Raw genomic sequence first — 17911 nt, 5'->3', positions numbered from 1 at the left:
TACGGACCAGATACTCTGCTGAGTTCTGGGATACAGCCACAACACTCAGGGAGGAAGGTGCTCAGGGGCTAAGTTGAGTCTGACCCTTTGGGGCCCCATGGACTACAGCCCACCAGGTTCCTCTGTCCATGGGATTTCCCAGGCAAGAATACTGGAGTAGGTTGCCATTTCCTACTCCAGGGGATCTTTCTGACCCGGGGATTGAATCCTTGTCTCCTACATTGGCAGGCAGATTCTTTACTGCTGAGCCACCTGGGAAGCCCCAGGGATGGAGGTGCTAAGTTGCTTCAGTTGTGTCTGACTCTTTGCTATCCCATGGACTGTAGCCCACCAGGCTTCTCTGTACATGGGATTCTCCAGGCAAGAACACTGGAGTGGGTTGCCATTTCCTCCCCAAGAGAATCTTCCCAAACCAGGGATCAAACCTTAGTCACTTACGTCTCCTGCATTGGCAGGCAGGTTCTGTATCACTAGTGCCATCAAAGAGGGGTCCCCAAATATCTCTGTGCTCCTCTCCATCTTCCCAGCCTCCCTGGCACCCGTGGTGGGACCACGGGTCCCACTACAGTCATCAGGAACAGATGCCCTCTGGGGCTCCCCTGGTGGTGCAGTGGTTAAGAATCTGCCTTGCAATGCAGAGAACAGAGGTTCATTCCCCAGTTCAGGAACTAAGATCCCACATGCCACAGAGCAAGTAAACGGTGAGCCACAAGTACTGAAGCCTGTGCACCCTGGACCCTAATGGAGGTCACATGACCAACCTGCCCAATAGGAAGAGAGGAGAAGCAGAGGCGGGGCCAGGTTTTGTCAACATGCCACAGAGCCTTTCGGTTCTGTTGCTCTGTGGCCTTGAAGGACACCTGCTGTCTTTCTTTCTTTTTTTTTTTTAATTTTGTTTTGGCTGTGCTGGGTCTTTGTTGCTGTGGGGTGTGGGCTTCTCCTGTTGCATGGCACAGGGTCTAGGGCACACAGGCTTCAGTACTTGTGGCTCACCGTTTACCTGCTCTGTGGCATGTGGGATCTTAGTTCCTGAACTGGGGATCGAACCTCTGTTCTCTGCATTGCAAGGCAGATTCTTAACCACTGGACAACCAGGGGAGCCCCAGAGGGCATCTGTTCTTGATGACTGTAGTGGCTTGAATATGTCCTCCCAGAACTTCAGCACGTGACCTCGTTTGGGAAGAGGGTCTTTGCAGAGGTAAGGATGAAGGGGCTCTTGTAGTCCATACGTTGTAAAGAAAAGGGGAGGACACACGGAGACACAGACGGAAGTTGGAGGCCGACATTAGACTGATGCAATACACACCAAAAAACCCAAGGATTGCCCGCAAACCCCAGAAGGCATGAATAGGCCAGGAAAGATTCTCCCCTAAAGCCTTTGAAAGAATCAGATGCCTTGATTTTCAGATCTCCAACCTCCAGAACTGTGAAAGAGTACAGTTCTGTTGTTTGAAGCCACTGGTTGCTGGTCCTTGGATATGGCAGCCTCAGGAAACCAGTAACAATCCTGTAGCTACAAGATGAAGGAAGAACACCTAGGCTTATAGGATTGTGACAATACTAGTTAGTATCAGTGAATCAAGGCACTCACCCCCACTAGTAGTACAAAATCTGTCACAATCTGTCACCAAGTACACATGACTGCGGTCTTAGAGGCTTTGCTTGTAGACACTGAGACTTGAAAATTTCATCCCAGAGTGAGAAGTTATAGTAGCCTGGCCTGGGATGGGGGGATGGGGGTTGTAGGGACAGGGGGAGTGGGGGTAGAAGGTGGATACAGAATAGATTTCAGCTGAAGCCAGCAGCGTTTGGTGGTATGGGGGGGCAGGTGGAATAAAGATGGGAGTCAAAAGTGTCCAGAATTCCTGGGGTCCAGGGATTGTATACTCACTGAGACCCCCTAACTGCAAAAGGAATTTCCTTTTTGAAAGCCCTGGTTTTCCAAGACTTGGGGGTTTAGCCAGCAGCACCTTCAAAGGGACCTCAAGCTCTCCTTGGCCTGGGGGCTTGATCTTTGGAACTGTCCCCAGCCTTCTTTCATACTAGATGAAACCCTTGCTTTGTTCTTTTTTTTTTTTTAAGATGTTTTTTGATGTGGAACGTTTATTTTTAGAAAAAATTTTTTAGATTTTTTTAAAAATCCTATTTTTTTAAAGCCAGTCTTGCTGAGTTTTTTATTTATCTATTCGACTGCTGTGACATGCAGGTGTGGCATGTGGGATCTAGTTCCCTGACCAGGGATTGAACCTGGCCCCCCTGCATTGGGAGCGTGAAGTCTTAACCACTGGGCAGCTAGGGAAGCTCCCATAAAAAAACTGTTAAAAAATAATTTTATTCTTAATTTTTTGGCTGTGCTGGGTCTTCGTTGCTGCACACAGGCTTTCTCTCGTTGCGGGGCTACTTTCTCACTGTGACATGCGGGGCTTCTCATTGCAGTGGCTTCTCTTGTTGCGGAGCATAGCCTGTAGGGTGCGTGCGCTTCAGTAGTTGTGGTATGTGGGTTCAGTAATTGTGGTGCACTGGCTTTGTTACTCTGGGGGATGTGGAATCTTCCTGGACCAGGGATCAAACCTGTGTCCCCTGCTTTGGCAGATAGATTCTTAACCGCTGAACCACCAGGGAAGTCCTGATGTGGGCCATTTTTAAAGTCTTTACTGAATTTGATACAATATTGTTTGGTTTTTCAGCCATGAGGCATATGGAATCTTAGCTCCCCAGCCAGGGATCCAACAAGCACCCTTTGCATTGGAAGATGAAGTCTTAACCACTGAACCCCCAGGGAAGTCCCTCCTCTGTACCTCCTCACTGAGTTCAAGTCTAGCGTCACTGGCTAACTCCATCTCTAGGACCTTCTCATCCACATCCTGTCATGGTCCCCACTGCAGACCTTTGATGGTATTTTGCAGCCCATCTGGAGTCCTTGCCCCACCTCCATCAAGCTGAAAGCCATTCATAGTCAAAAATAATTTCTGCTGAGTGCAGTTAAGCATGTAGAATCTGGAGTTCCTCAGCACACCTGGATTCCAGTCTCCGGACTGTCCCATATTAGTCTTTGGGAAATTCACACCCTCAACAGTTTAAGTTCAATGTTTCCATCTACAAAATGGGCTGTGAAATATGACAAACTAGTGACAATAAGGTACAAGAAACAGACTCACCTATAGAACAAACTAGTAGTTACCAGTGTGTGTGGGCAGGTGGGCAATATAGGGATGGGGGAGGGGAAGGTTCAAACTGTCAGGTGTAAAATGGGCTCAGAGATGTACACCATGGGGAATAGAGACAATATTTTTTTAATAACTAGGGACTTCCTGGTGGTCCAGTGGTTAAGAATCCGCCTTCCAATGCAGGGGACGTGGGTTCGATCCCTGGTCAGGGAACTAAGATGCCACATGCCGGGGGATAACTAAACTGGTGCATTGCAGCTGCTGAGCCTGAACACACTTTGGAGCCCAAGCTCAGCAACAAGAGAAGCCCCCAGCATGACACAGCTGGAGAAAGGCCAAGTGCCACACCAAAGACCCAGCACAGCCAAAATTTAAAAAAAAAATGCTACTATTAAAAAATAAACAGGGGCTTCCCTGGTGGCTCAGTGGTAAAGAGTCTGCCCATCAATGCAGGGTACACAGGTTCAATCCCTTATCCAGGAAGATGCCACAGGCTGCAGAGCAACTAAGCCCGCTCGCCTCAACTACTGAGCCTACACTTTTGAGCTCTGGAGCCGCAAATGCTGAAGCCCTTGAGCTGCAGAGCCCTTGCTCCACAACAAGAGAAGCCACTGCAATGAGAAGCTTATATGCTGCAACTAGAGCGTGGTCCCTGCTTGCGGCAACTAGAGAAAGGCCTCGCACAGCAACGAAGACCCAGCACAGCCAAAAACAAATAAATCTTAAAAAACAAAAGACACACGTTAAGGGGCTTACTGGTGGTCCAGTGGTAACACTTGTCCTTACAATGCCAGAGACATAGGCTCAGTCCTGGTCTGGGAGGATCGCTCATGCTGAGGAGCAACTAAGCCTGTGCGCCCCAACTTCGGAGCCCACTGCTGCAAATACTGAAGCCCATGTGCCCAGAGTCTGTGCTACAGAATAAAAGAAGTCACCACCCTGAGCCCACGTATCTCAACTATAGAGTAACCCCACTCAGCTCAACTACAGAAAGCCATCGCATGAAACAAAGACTGACCATAGCCAGATAAATAAATAAATCTTAAAAAAAAAACACTTAAAAATATTTTGCAATTGCAAATATTGCAGTTGCCAATGGAAAGTAATCTTTAAAAATGTATGAAAATAAAAATTAAAAAAATAAAATAAAATGGGCTGTGATAACGTTTTAAAGAGAGATATATGCAAGGCCCTTAGCATGCTGTAAGCACCATGGGCTTACAGCAAAGGCTCAGTAAAGGCTAACTTTTAACTTTGCTATTTCCCCTCCAGGAAATGCTGATTAGAAAGGTAGCAAAAGGCCCCTAGCCAACAATTCACAAAGTTCAGGTGGCTGATCAACACAGAGAGACGAGGTCAGCTTCTCCTGGCAATAAAATGCACATCCTCTCTCTTTCACGGCCAAGGTGAAGATCACAGATTTAAGTGTTAAAAAAAAAAAAGAAAAAGCCATGGAAGTGGAATGGAGCAGGGCGCTATGGTCCTTCCACCCCACAATCTCTGCCCGCATTTGTAGAAAAACTTTAGCCAAAGAGTAAGTTTAACCAGACAAGTGAGAAAATGTAGAAACAAAGGAAAACAGTTCAACAAGACTAAATAATAATAGTTTAGTCATTAAGCATGGTGAAGGGCCTTTAGGTCCTCCTCGAGGGCTGTAGATAATAATCTGAACCATAAACTGTGAGCTGTCTTGTAGATATTGAAACTCCCACCAGGTGGAAGAATTTAAGTACATGATGAGCAGACTGGAGCCCTGACATAAGCTGCTACAATTCCAGGAACTGGTCTCAAGGAAATGGGAACAAACTAACTCTGGAACTGAAGATTAACTGTACTTAAAGCAATCAAGAAGATATTGGTCAAACCACCAATGACCAATTTCAAGATGACTATTGAAGCTGTTTCTGCAGGTAGCCCCCTCCATCCATGTATAAAAGCTCTTGCCCACTGATTTTGGCCAGGTTAGTAGGGTGGGGCGGAGAAGGCGATGGCACCCCACTCCAGTACTCTTGCCATGGATGGAGGAGCCTGGTGGGTTGCAGTCCATGGGGTCGATAGGAGTTGGACACGACTGAGAGACTTCACTTTCACTTTTCACTTTCATGCATTGGAGAAGGAAATGGTAACCCACTCCACAGTTCTTGCCTGCAGAATCCCAGGGACGGGGGAGCCTGGTGGGCTGCCGTCTATGGGGTCGCACAGAGTCGGATACAACTGAAGTGACTTGGCAGCAGCAGCAGCAGCAGCAGGGTATCGGGGAGTTGGCTTTTGGACAGGAGTCCACCCTCTCCCCTGCCTCTCCCTGAACCATTGCCAGCATCCAAAATAAAGTAAACTTTTCTTTCCAACAAACTTGAATCTTTATTCGTTTTTGAGCTGCAAGTGGCTGGACCCCACTTTTATGAAAGTACTGAAATTATGATACATTCACAAAAATTCACCTGGATGCAGTGAAGTCTATTAGAAAAAAATAAAACTAAGAAGATATAAGAGAGAAATGTTCTTAAGTTTCACATGTAAATTAATAATGCCTCCATTAAAAATACCTTTGAAGTTAAACACATACACATACGCAAACAGCAAGATAGAGAAATTAAAAATGGTTTGTAAGGCCAAAGGTAGACAAAACTGTTCTCCTTAAGATATAAATCACTTAGGACTTCCGTGGTGGCTCAGTGGTAAAGAATCCACCTGCCAATGCAGAAGACACGGCTTCCATCCCCAGGCCGGGAAGATCCCACATGCCTGGAAACAACTAAGCCCATGTGCCACAACTACTGAGCCAGTGCTCTAGAACCCGTGAGCCGCAACTCCTGAAGCTGGCATGCCTAGAGCCAAGAGAAGCCACCGCAATGAGAAGCCCATGCAGTGTAAGGAAGAGTAGCCCTCATGCTACTCTTCGTTACAGAAGAGTACAGAAAAGCCAGCATGCATCAGCAAAAATCCAGAACAGCCAAAACACACAAAAAAGATATAAATCAGAAGTTAAGTCAGTAAGAAGTGATTAATACTTTCTAGAAAATGAAACGCCTATGAATAATCAGGTTATAAAAAGAAATACAATAGAACATGAAGCATGATACTCTCTCTGTTCCAAATAACTAAAAACTATAAGCACGTGGAATGCATCTTTTCTTTTGCACTGATCATAATTTGGTAAATGATCAGAACTTTTGGATGAATTTGAAGACTCATGGTGCTGCAAGCCTGTAGGTGAGGAGCATCTATAATGCATGCTGGGATTTGAAATGGATCCAGCCTTTCGAAAGGACAGGTTTTTGGCAAATCAGTCAAGATCCCAGAATGTACCTCCCCTGATATCCATCAGTTTCACTTCAAGGATTTCATTCTGTGAGCGCACTTGCACAGGTCGCAAACACAGATGTACACACATGAATTCAGTGTGGCAGATGTCATGGTAACAAAGTCCCTCCGTGCTCCCACCCCATCCGCCCCCCCAGGTTATCACAGAGCACTAGGTCAGCTCCCTGTGTCACACAGCGAATTCTCACTAATGACATACATCACATATGGTCATGTATATGTTTCCCTGCTACTCTCTCAATTTATCCCACCCTCTCCCTCCCCTACTGCGTCCAAAAGTCTGTTCTCTATGTCTGTGCCTCCACTGCTGCCTTGCAAATAGATTCATCAGTACCATCTTTCTTGGTTCAAGAGGAAGGGGACATCTGTATACCTATGGCTGCTTCATGTTGATGTGTGGCAGAGACTAACACAATATTGTAAAATAATTATCTTCCAATTAAAAAAAAAAGCAACCCAAAGATTCATTCATTATCCGGCTCTTGTGCTGTGCTTAGTTGCTCAGTTGTGTCTGACTCTTTGTGACCCCATGGTCTGTAGCCTGTCAGGCTCCTTTGTCCATGGGGATTCTCCAGGCAAGAATACTGGAGTGGGTTGCCATGCTCTCCTCCAGGGGATTTTCCCGATCCAGGGATTGAATCCAGGTTTCCCGCATTGCAGGCAGATTCTTTACCATCTGAGCCACCAGGGAAGCCCGTCCAGGGCTTATTCCCATACTAAGAACTGGGCAGGTATGACCTTTTTATTTTAAATTTTTAAAAATTTATTTATTTTTATAAACTCAAAATGGATTAAAGATCTAAATGCAAGACCAAAAACTCTAAAATTCTTAGAAGAAAACATAGGCAGAACACTCTCTGACATAAATCACAGCAAGATCCTCAAAGGCCCACATCCCAGAGTAATGGAAATAAAAACAAAAATAAACAAATGGGACCTAATTAAACTTAAAAGCTTTTGCACAATGAAGGAAACTATAAGCAAGGTGAAAAGGCAGTCTTCAGAATGGGAGAAAATAATAGCAAACAAAAAAACTGACAAAGAATCTCCAAAATATACAAGCAGCTCAATACCAGAAAAACTAACAACCCAATCAAAAAGTGGACCAAAAAACTAAACAGACATTTCTCCAAAGAAGACATACAGATGGCTAATAGACACATGAAAAGATGCTCAGCATCACTCATTATTAGAGAAATACAAATCAAAACCACAATGAGATATCATCTCAAGCTGGTGAGAATGGCTGCCATGAAAAAGTCTCACGCTGGTAAGAACAGCTACTATGAAAAAGTCTTCAAATGATAAATGCTGGAGAGGGTATGGAGAAAAGGGAACCCTCCTACACTGTTGGTGGGAATACAAACTAGTACAGCCACCATGGAGAACAGTGTGGAGATTCCTTAAAAAACTGGAAATAGAATTGCACTTTGGGCACACACACTGAGGAAACCAGAATTGAAAGAGACACATGGACCCCAATGTTCATTGCAGCACTGCTTATAATAGCTAGGACATGGAAGCAGTTTAGATGTCCGTTGGCAGACCAATGGATAAGGTAGCTGTTGTATATATATACAATGGAATATTACTCAGCTATAAAAAGACCACATTTGAGTCAGTTCTAATGAGGTGGATGAGACTGGAGCCTATTATACAGAGTGGAGTAAGTCAGAAAGAGAAATGCTAATACAGTGTATTAACACATATATATGGAATTTAGAAAGACAGTAACCATGACCCTATATGCAAGACAGCAAAAGAGACACAGATGTGAAGAACAGACTTTTGGACTATGTGGGAGAGGCAAGGGTGGGATGATATGAGAGAAAAGCACTGAAACATGTATATTGCCATATGTAAAATAGGTGACCAGTGCAAGTTTGATGCATGAAGCAGGGCACCCAAAGCGGTGCTCTGGGACAACCCCGAGGGATAGGGTGGGAAGGGAGGAGGGAGGGGGGCTCAGGATGGGGGGAAGTGCACGTGTACACGTGGCTGATTCATGCAGATGTATGGCAAAAACTACCACAATATTGTAAAGCTATCATCCTCCAATTACAATTTAAAGCATTAATTAAAAATTTATTTAATTTCAATTGGAGGATAATTACTTTACAATATTGTGTTGTTCTCTGCCATACATCAACATGAATCAGCCATAGGTATACATATGTCCCCTCCTTCTTGAACCTCCCTTCCACCTCCCACCACATTCCACCCCTCTAGGTTGTCAACAGAGCATCAGATTTGAGCTCCATACATTCAGGTGTGACCTTTTGGAATTTTTACCCGAGCCCTGGGAATTGGATGATGCTGTGGAGAAGGCAATGGCACCCCACTCCAATACTCTTGCCTGGAAAATCCCATGGACGGAGGAGCCTGGTAGGCTGCAGTCCATGGGGTCTCGAAGAGTCGGACACGACTGAGTGACTTCACTTTCACTTTTCACTTTCATGCATTGGAGAAGGAAATGGCAACCCACCCCAGTGTTCTTGCCTGGAGAATCCCATGGACAGAGGAGCCTGGTGGGCTGCTGTCTATGGGGTCGCACAGAGTCGGACACGACTGAAGTGACTTAGCAGCAGCAGCAGCAACAGTGGTTCCCATTTCTCAGGGAAGCAGGTTCAGAGATGTATCAGCTTAATCCACATAACAAAGAGCTGAGGGTGTGTTGTGCCTGGGTTTTCTTTGCACATTTACATCACTTGTCTGGGTTTTCCCACCACTCTGGATTACTGGCTGGGGCCCCTAAGGGGCTCCATCGATCGATTGCTCTCTGGACTATGAAATTCTGCTTGGGGTGGTTTGGGGGTGTTTGAGGAAGTATTGAAACCAGAGCTTCCTCCACCTGCAAGCTAGAAGAGGCTGCAGGGAGGGGATGTGATGGGCTCCCTTCCCCTTGCCAGCTAAATTTCCTCTTCCTCACGACTTTTGAGCAGCACAGTGCAGGGGAGGGAATTGAGGGGAGAGGCCCCAGGGGTGGGGCTGGGAATCTGGATGCAGGAAGTCAGCTCGCCCCTGGGAACCAAGCGCAGCTTGAAGGAGCCATCTCAGCGGTCCTGTTTGTCCAACTTTGTTGCCCCTCTGCTGTGAATGTCTCCAGGTTGCCCTAGGGCTATGCAGCTTGGTGCTGTCTTTGCCAGGGTCCTAAACAGTAAGGAGGGAGACCGAGGCCTCTCAGCTTACAGCTCCCCTTTAACTACATATCTTCTCACTTCTGAGATTTCACCTGGGAAACGGGACCTCAGGACCCCTCAATCTTAGCACCTGGTTCTCCCTGTCCACGTCTCCATCCTACGAACTGATCTCCAGTGGCCTCAGCCTGTAGTGACTTGAAGCAGGATTTCAGTTCCTGGCCAGAGATAGACGTCAGGCTGGAGCAATGAGAGCGTTGACTCCTAACCACCAGATTGCCAGGGACTAGTGGCCAGTGACAAGGCCCCAGCCAGTCAGCTGTATATTACCTCCTGGTAGTGTGAGTCACTCTTATGAAGCAGTTCTCCTGGGTTTCCTTTTTATAGGGCATGTCTTCCAAGTTTCCTTTGGCCAGCTTTTTTTTGGTGGGGAGGTGGGTTCTTAGTTCCCCAACCAGGGATTGAACCCATGTCCATGGTGGTGAAAACCTGTGTCTTAACCACTGGACCACCAAGGAAGTCCCCGGCCAGTCATCTTGCTTTGCCTCTTCTGAGTCCATGTTTGTTTTATCTCAGGGTCATCTCCTGTGTGCGTGCATCTCTTCGGTTCAGTTCAATTCAGTTCATTTCAGTCGCTCAGTCGTGTCCGACTCTTTGCGACCCAATGAATCGCAGCACGCCAGGCCTCCCTGTCCATCACCAACTCCCGGAGTTCACCCAGACTCACGTCCATCGAGTCAGTGATGCCATCCAGCCATCTCATCCTCTGTCGTCCCCTTCTCCTCCTGCCCCCCAATCCCTCCCAGCATCAGAGGCTTTTCCAATGAGTCAACTCTTTGCATGAGGTGGCCAAAGTACTGGAGTTTCAGCTTTTGCATCATTCCTTCCAAAGAAATCCCAGGGCTGATCTCCTTCAGAATGGACTGGTTGGATCTCCTTGCAGTCCAAGGGACTCTCAAGAGTCTTCTCCAATACCACAGTTCAAAAGCATCAATTCTTCAGCACTCAGCCTTCTTCACAGTCCAACTCTCACATCCATACATGACCACAGGAAAAACCATAGCCTAGACTAGACGAACCTTTGTTGGCAAAGTAATGTCTCTGCTTTTGAATATGCTATCTAGGTTGGTCATAACTTTCCTTCCAAGGAGTAAGCGTCTTTTAATTTCATGGCTGCAGTCACCATCTGCAGTGATTTTGGAGCCCAAAAAAATAAAGTCTGACACTGTTTCCACTATTTCCCCATCTATTTCCCATGAAGTGATGGGACCAGATGCCATGATCTTTGTTTTCTGAATGTTGAGCTTTAATCCAACTTTTTCACTCTCCTCTTTCAGTTTCATCAAGAGGCTTTTAGTTCCTCTTCACTTTCTGCCATAAGGGTGGTGTCATCTGCATATCTGAGGTTACTGATATTTCTCTTAGCCAAGATGAATTCCAGCAAAGAGGCCTATAGGTAGGCTGGTATCACTTACTATGAAGTGGTGCCCTCTCCCTTTGACCTTCAAAGAGACTTTCTGTCTCTTGTGTAGTTGGGAAGATCTTCTGGACTTTCAGAATGAGGAATATGTGGTCTTTTATCTCTTATCTAGGCAGAGCCCAACCCTGTCTCTTGCTTCTGCTGTTAAGGAATTTCTGTCCACAGGGAACAAACTCCAGTTGCTCAAGCTGGGGCTCATCCATCTCCTGCCTCAAATTCCTCCCTGAAACACATGAACCCACAAGAAATCATTTTCGGGAGGATGAAGGGCGAAGGTCTGTTTAAGATCCAAACCAGACCTGGCACTTTGGGGAGACTTGTAGCCAGGTAGCTAGTTGTCTAGTTTGGTCTAAGTGGGTTTTAGCTTTTGATGTGGTAGGAATACATACCTAACAGGAGTTATTGGTCACTATACAGTGTGTTTTCTCTTCTTATTAACATAAGATCTAAAGCAATTTCATTGTCTAACAATGTATTAGTTCTCTTGTAAGAGAAGACCTTTAAAAAGTAAGGTTGCAGTCACCCACTGCCAGAAGGCATTGTCTTGAGAGTGGTTGCTGGCATCTGACACACCTCAGAAAGCTTAAGTTCTTAGCAATACAAGGACTTGTCCGAAATCTCATCCACATTGTCACCTAGTTATTTCCTTGGATGTCTGAACCATAGCTACTCCATTTTGACTTTTTATTATAAATTTCTCCTTAATAGCCAAAGTAGATGTCATCGTTAATGATGTCAGTGTTTCTAATACAAAGTGGGCAAGGATGGGGTGGGAAGAATTGGGAGATTGCAATTAACACATATACGCTATAGATACTATGTATAAAATAGATAATTAGTGAGAACATACTGTATAACACAGAGAACTCTACTTAATGAGGTGTGGTGACATGAGTGGAAAGTGAAAGTCGCTCCGTCATGTCCGACTCTTGGCCACCCCAGGGACTACACGGAATTCCATTCCCCAGGGACTACATGGAAAATTCTATGGAATTTTCCAGGCCACAATACTGGAGTGGGTAGCATTTTCCTTCTCCAGGGGATCTTCCCAACCCAGGGATTGAACCCAGGTCTCCCACATTGCAGGCAGTTTCTTTACCAGCTGAGCCATGATGGTAAGATCTCCCAAAGGGAGGGTATACATGCATATGTATGGCTGATTCATTTTGCTGTACAGTAGAAACTAACACTGGACAAGGTACTGGCCCCCACTCCAGTACTCTTGCCTGGAAAATCCCATGGGCAGAGGAGCCTGATAGGCTGCAGTCCATGGTGTCTCGAAGAGTCGGACACGACTGAGCGACTTCACTTTCACTTTTCACTTTCATGCATTGGAGAAGGAAATGGCAACCCACTCCAGTGTTCTTGCCTGGAGAATCCCAGGGACTGGGGAGCCTGGTGGGCTGCTGTCTACGGGGTCGCACAGAGTTGGACACGACTGAAGCGACTTAGCAGCAGCAGAAACTAACACAACATTGTAAAGCAACTATACTCCAATAAAAATTAATTTAAAAAATGATGCCAGTGTTTCTCTAGGTATTGAGAAGATATAAGAATTTGGGCTCATAAAATCTTCTCCTGAAGATATCTAACATCTGAAGGCCTGCTCTGCCAGTTTTTCCCAGACTGCAGAGTGCCTCATTCTTGATCTCCACCCTGAACTCCTTTCAGAGGGTGTTGAAGTTCAGCAGCTGCAGTGGCCACGATTTAATTTTTGTAGAGGTAGATGAAGACAGTAAGGGCCAGTTTCCAGACTGCAGGGTCCTTTCATGGTCATAAATTTGACCACAGTTTGGGGAGCATTTCCTGGTTATTTTTATTCATGGTGCTAGGAATTCTTATTCCCAGGTCGGGCAAAAATTTTGCTGATAGTCCACTTAATGTGCTATTACTGGACTTGGCCTTATAAGTAGCAAAAAATTCTCTTGACCATCTGCCTTATTAGCCTCTTATGGTCCAAGAAAACATTTCCTCTTATTGCTTCTTCCCCTATAGAGAGTTACACTATTACTATCATTGATCTTACAAGGAACTGTATGTGATCATTTTTTCAGAGACTCAGTTTCACACTTGGTAATGCAAGAAACAATTTTGTAAAAATAAGCAAATTATAAATACCACAGCTAGTATTTGGAGAAGGCAATGGCACCCCACTCCAGTACTCTTGCCTGGAAAATCCCATGGATGGAGGAGCCTGGTAGGCTGCAGTCCATGGGGTCTCGAAGAGTCAGACACGACTGATTGACTTCACTTTCACTTTTCACTTTCATGCATTGGAGAAGGAAATGGCAACCCACTCCAGTGTTCTTGCCTGGAGAATCCCAGGGACCTGGGAGCCTGGTGGGCTGCCATCTATGGGGTCGAACAGAGTCGGACACAACTGAAGCGACTTAGCAGCAGCAGCCGCAGCAGTATTAGTGAAGTCCTAAGTAAGAATTTAGTCAAGAACTTTCATTAGGTGCTACCTAGTGAGATCATCTGACTTAGTCTGTGCTATATTAATTCTCATCTTTTGGGGGAATTATGTACTGGTACGCTCCAGAAGGCACTCAGCCCAGTTTCCTAGTGTTACTATACTGATTATCCTTAGTATGATTTAATTTGAGGTTGGAATGAAAACTGACATTTTCCAGTCCTCTGGCCACAGTTGGATCATAGAAAAAGCAAGAGAATTCCAGAAAAACATTTACTTCTGCTTTATTGATTATGCCAAAGCCTTTGATTGCGTTCAGTTCAGTTCAGTCGCTCAGTTGTGTCCAACTCTTCTCGACCCCATGGATCACAGCACCCCAGGCTCTCCTGTCCATCACTAACTCCCAGAGTCTACTCAAACTCATCTCCATGGAGTTGGTGATGCCATCCAGCCATCTCATCCTCTGTCGTCCCCTTCTCCTCCTGCCTTCAATCTTTCCCAGCATCAGAGTCTTTTCAAATGAGTCAGCTCTTCGCATCAGGTGGCCAAAGTACTGGAGTTTCAGCTTCAACATCAGTCCTTCCAATGAACACTCAGGACTGATCTCCTTTAGGATGGACTGGTTGGATCTCCTTGCAGTCCAAGGGACTCTCAAGAGTCTTCTCCAACATCACAGTTCAAAGGCATCAATTCTTTGGTGTTCAGCTTTCTTTATAGTCCAACTCTCACATCCATACATGACTACTGGAAAAACCATATCCTTGATGAGACAGACCTTTGTTGACAAAGTAATGTCTCTGCTTTTTAATATGCTATCTAGGTTGGTCATAATGTTCCTTCCAAGGAGTAAGCGTCTTTGTGTAGATCACAACAAACTGTGGAAAATTCTTCAAGAGATGGGAATACCAGACCACTCTACCCTTCTCCTGACAAAACCTATATGCAGATCAAGAAGCAACAGTTGGAACCAAACATGGAACGACAGACTGGTTCCAAACTGGGGAAAGAGTACATCAAGGCTGTGTATTGTCACCTGCTTATTTAACTTATATACAGAGTACATCATGCAAAATGCTGGGCTGGATGAAGTGCAAGCTAGAATCAAAATTGCTGGGAGAAATATCAATAATCTCAGATATGCAGATGACAACACCCTTATGGCAGAAAGTGAAGAGGAACTAAAGAGCCTCTTGATGAAAGTGAAAGAGGAGAGTGAAAAAGCCAGCTTAAAACTCAACATTCAAAAAATGAAGATCATGGCATCTGGTCCCATCACTCCATGACAAATATATGGGGAAACAATGGAAACAGTGACAGACTTTATTTTCTGGGGCTCCAAAATCACTGTAGATGATGACTGCTGCCATGAAATTAAAAGATGCTTGATCCTTGGAAGAAAAGCTAAGACCAACCCTAGACAGCATATTAAAAAGCAGAGACATTATTTTGCTGACAAAGGTCCATCTAGTCAAAGCTATGGTTTTTCCAGTAATCATGTATAGATGTGAGAGTTGGACTATAAAGAAAGCTGAGCACCGAAGAATTGATGCTTTTGAACTGTGGTGTTGTAGAAGACTCTTGAGAGTCCCTTGGACTGCAAGGAGACCCAACCAGTCATTCTTAAAGGAAATCAGTCCTGAATATTCACTGGAAGGACTGATGCTAAAACTCCAATACTTTAGCCACCTGATTCGAAGAACTAACTCATTTGAAAAGACTCTGATGCTGGGAAAGATTGAAGGCAGGAGCAGAAGGGGACAACAGAGGATGAGATGGTTGATGGCATCACTGACTCAATGGAGATGAGTTTGAGCAAGCTCTAGGAGTTGGTGCTGCAGTCCATGGGGTCGCAAAGAGTCGGACACTACTGAGCAACTGAACTAAACTGAACTGATGATTTAATTGCTCCCAGCTTAGAGGAGCCTGGTGTTGACTACATAAATATATTCCATAATTGTGGGAGATTTTATCCCCTGAGTGAAATTTTGCTTGTTGCTCTGATTGAGCTTGAGTTAATAGAGGAAAATCCATATTTACACCAGTAAATATGGATTGGAGCAGGGCTTATTAACTGGCCAGGTGAGGGGAATCCCACCTAGTAATATCAATAATGACCTGAACATTACTATAATTTTCTTTTAAATAAATTTTCTAAGGGCCAACCTATTAGAACCTTGGAGTAGAAAAATCCACCAAAGTAACCTAGAAGGACTAGATAAAGGTGATTGACCACAAACACAATAATTGGATTGATTTTTAAAACGAATGTAGGATGGTACCTGTGGATAGAAAAACATTTGATTCATAGGCAAAGGTCCAAGAAGCCAGAAAAACACCATAAATGATCACATAAGTCAGGTCCAGTATCTTGGTAAACTACCTACTTCTGATGTCTTTTTATCATCCTGGTGTGAGTGTAGTTTGTCCTCTGTTTGAATGTTGTTTTAAGGTGATTTTGAGGTTAGCAGACCTCTCTATAGGCCAGTCCGGTGCGGGGCCACTTTGTGAGTAGAAGTTAATCCAGGAGTCAGTTCCTTTCAGTTTTACTGTGCATGAGCTTGTTAAGAGTACCTAATAAGGATCCTTCTACCCAGGTTGGAGGTAGTTCTTTAAATTATGTCTTTTCCGATATATCAATAATCCCTGGCTGCAGTTTGTGGGGCATCTGATCTTCATCTAAAATTGATTACTGAGATAAGCTTCAGAAACAAACTTAGAGTGTCGTTTAATAATTCAATTAAACTTTACGTTAATATAACATTAACAGCAACGAACTATCCAGGAAGTGAGTCTTAGTAAATGCAGACCTATATTAGCAAAACTGGCATTTAATAGTCATTGAAACATTATCTTTTTCTCTCTAAAATTACCCTAATTTCTTTTTTTTTTTAATTACCCTAATTTCTACCAAATATAGCCAAATGAAGACTAATTGATTTGCAAAATAAGTCTGGTCTCAATAAACTTGGCCTGATGATTTATATAACTATAACTGATCATATAGGCTTTCTTGCTTCACTGAAACTTTTATAAGGAGTCTCAATAAAAAATAAAGAAAGAAAGAAAAAGATCTCTCAGGGCTAGAAAAATCATGCCAAGGGCTTATTAGAGATTTTGTGTAATGGATGTAGATAATTCCTCCCTTTTCAAGGTCCAGGAAATACCCTGGGATTTCTGTACCTGTTTTTGCAGTAGCCTTCCTAATTTATCTGGCAAAGCTACTTGGAAAGGTAAGAGTTTTCAGTCTCTGGAGGGAGCAGATAGAAAAAATAAATGTTTCAGTTCTGCTTACACGGTTATAATTTACCAAATTACTGTAAGGCCTATGACTTTGGGGGGAAAGTTTTCTTGTAGTTGGAAAACACAGATTTAAACCAATTTTTCAATTTAAAAAAAGTTTTTTTGTTAACCAATTTTCTCCAGAGTCTAAAGAATACAGTGGCCATGCTGTCAAAAATCATCTTTGTTTTCCTGAGGTCATAGTTTCGTAGCTAAAATTTAGACCGGAGAGTGCCCAAATTGTCCCTGATAAGAGGGGCAGACTGGCTGATAAAATGTTATCCCAGCAGGGATTGTCCCTCTGGGGAGGTGGGGGTCTTAGTTTGATCAGAAGAATCCGAAGGAATAAGGGAACCTTCAAGAGAGGGAGCAGCTTGCCTATCTGCTAAGAGTTGGGAGGAATTAGAAGGGGATTGTTTAGAAGGTCAGGAGAGTTTTTCTAATTCCTCAGGCTTTTGAATATAGAAGAAAGCCTTAGGCATAAGGGGAGCCCAATCCATTTCCCCATCCTGTGGCAGTAAAGATCCACTTGTAAGAGATACATTTTCAGACTGAAATAAAGGCCAGTCAGTGTTACAAAGAACTTCCAGATGTACAAGCTGGGTTTCAAAGAGGCAGAGGAACCAGAGATCAAATTGCCAACATTCGCTGGATCATGGAGGAAACATGAGAGTTCCAGAAAAGCATCTACTTCTGCTTTATTGACTACACTAAAGCCTTTGACTGTGTGGATCACAATAAACTATGGAAAATTCTTAAAGAGATAGGAATAACAGACCACCTTACCCGTCTTCTGAGAAACCTGTATGCAGATCAAGAAGCAGTAGTTAGAACCGGACATGGAACAATGGACTGGTTCAAAATTGGGAAAAGAGTAAGACAAGACTGTATATTGTCACCTTGCTTATTATATGCAGAGTACATCATGAGAAATGCCAGGCTGGATGAATCACAAGCTAGGATCAAGATTGCCGGGAGAAATATCAACAACCTCAGTTATGCAGATGATACCACTCCAATGGCAGACACCAAAGAGAATGAGCCTTTTGATGAAGGTGAAAGAGGAGAGTGAAAGAGCTGGCTTGAAATTCAACACTGAAAAAAACTAAGG

At 44.3% G+C, this 17911-nt stretch overlaps 1 long non-coding RNA gene across 3 annotated transcripts in view; it reads left to right on the top strand.

The window, feature by feature from the left end:
- The window catches only part of LOC147368714 (uncharacterized), a 61872-nt gene that overhangs the window by 6748 nt on the left and 37213 nt on the right, over nt 1–17911 (top strand). The window lies entirely within an intron of this gene.

The sequence above is a fragment of the Bos grunniens genome, chromosome 7, assembly GCF_055505025.1.
Source record: "Bos grunniens cultivar Pamir isolate PY7600 chromosome 7, Bosgru_T2T1.0, whole genome shotgun sequence".
In the NCBI taxonomy this organism is placed as follows: domain Eukaryota; kingdom Metazoa; phylum Chordata; class Mammalia; order Artiodactyla; family Bovidae; genus Bos; species Bos grunniens.
The sequence above is the reverse complement of the archived record's forward strand: the minus strand, read 5'-3'. Positions and strand labels throughout refer to the sequence as shown.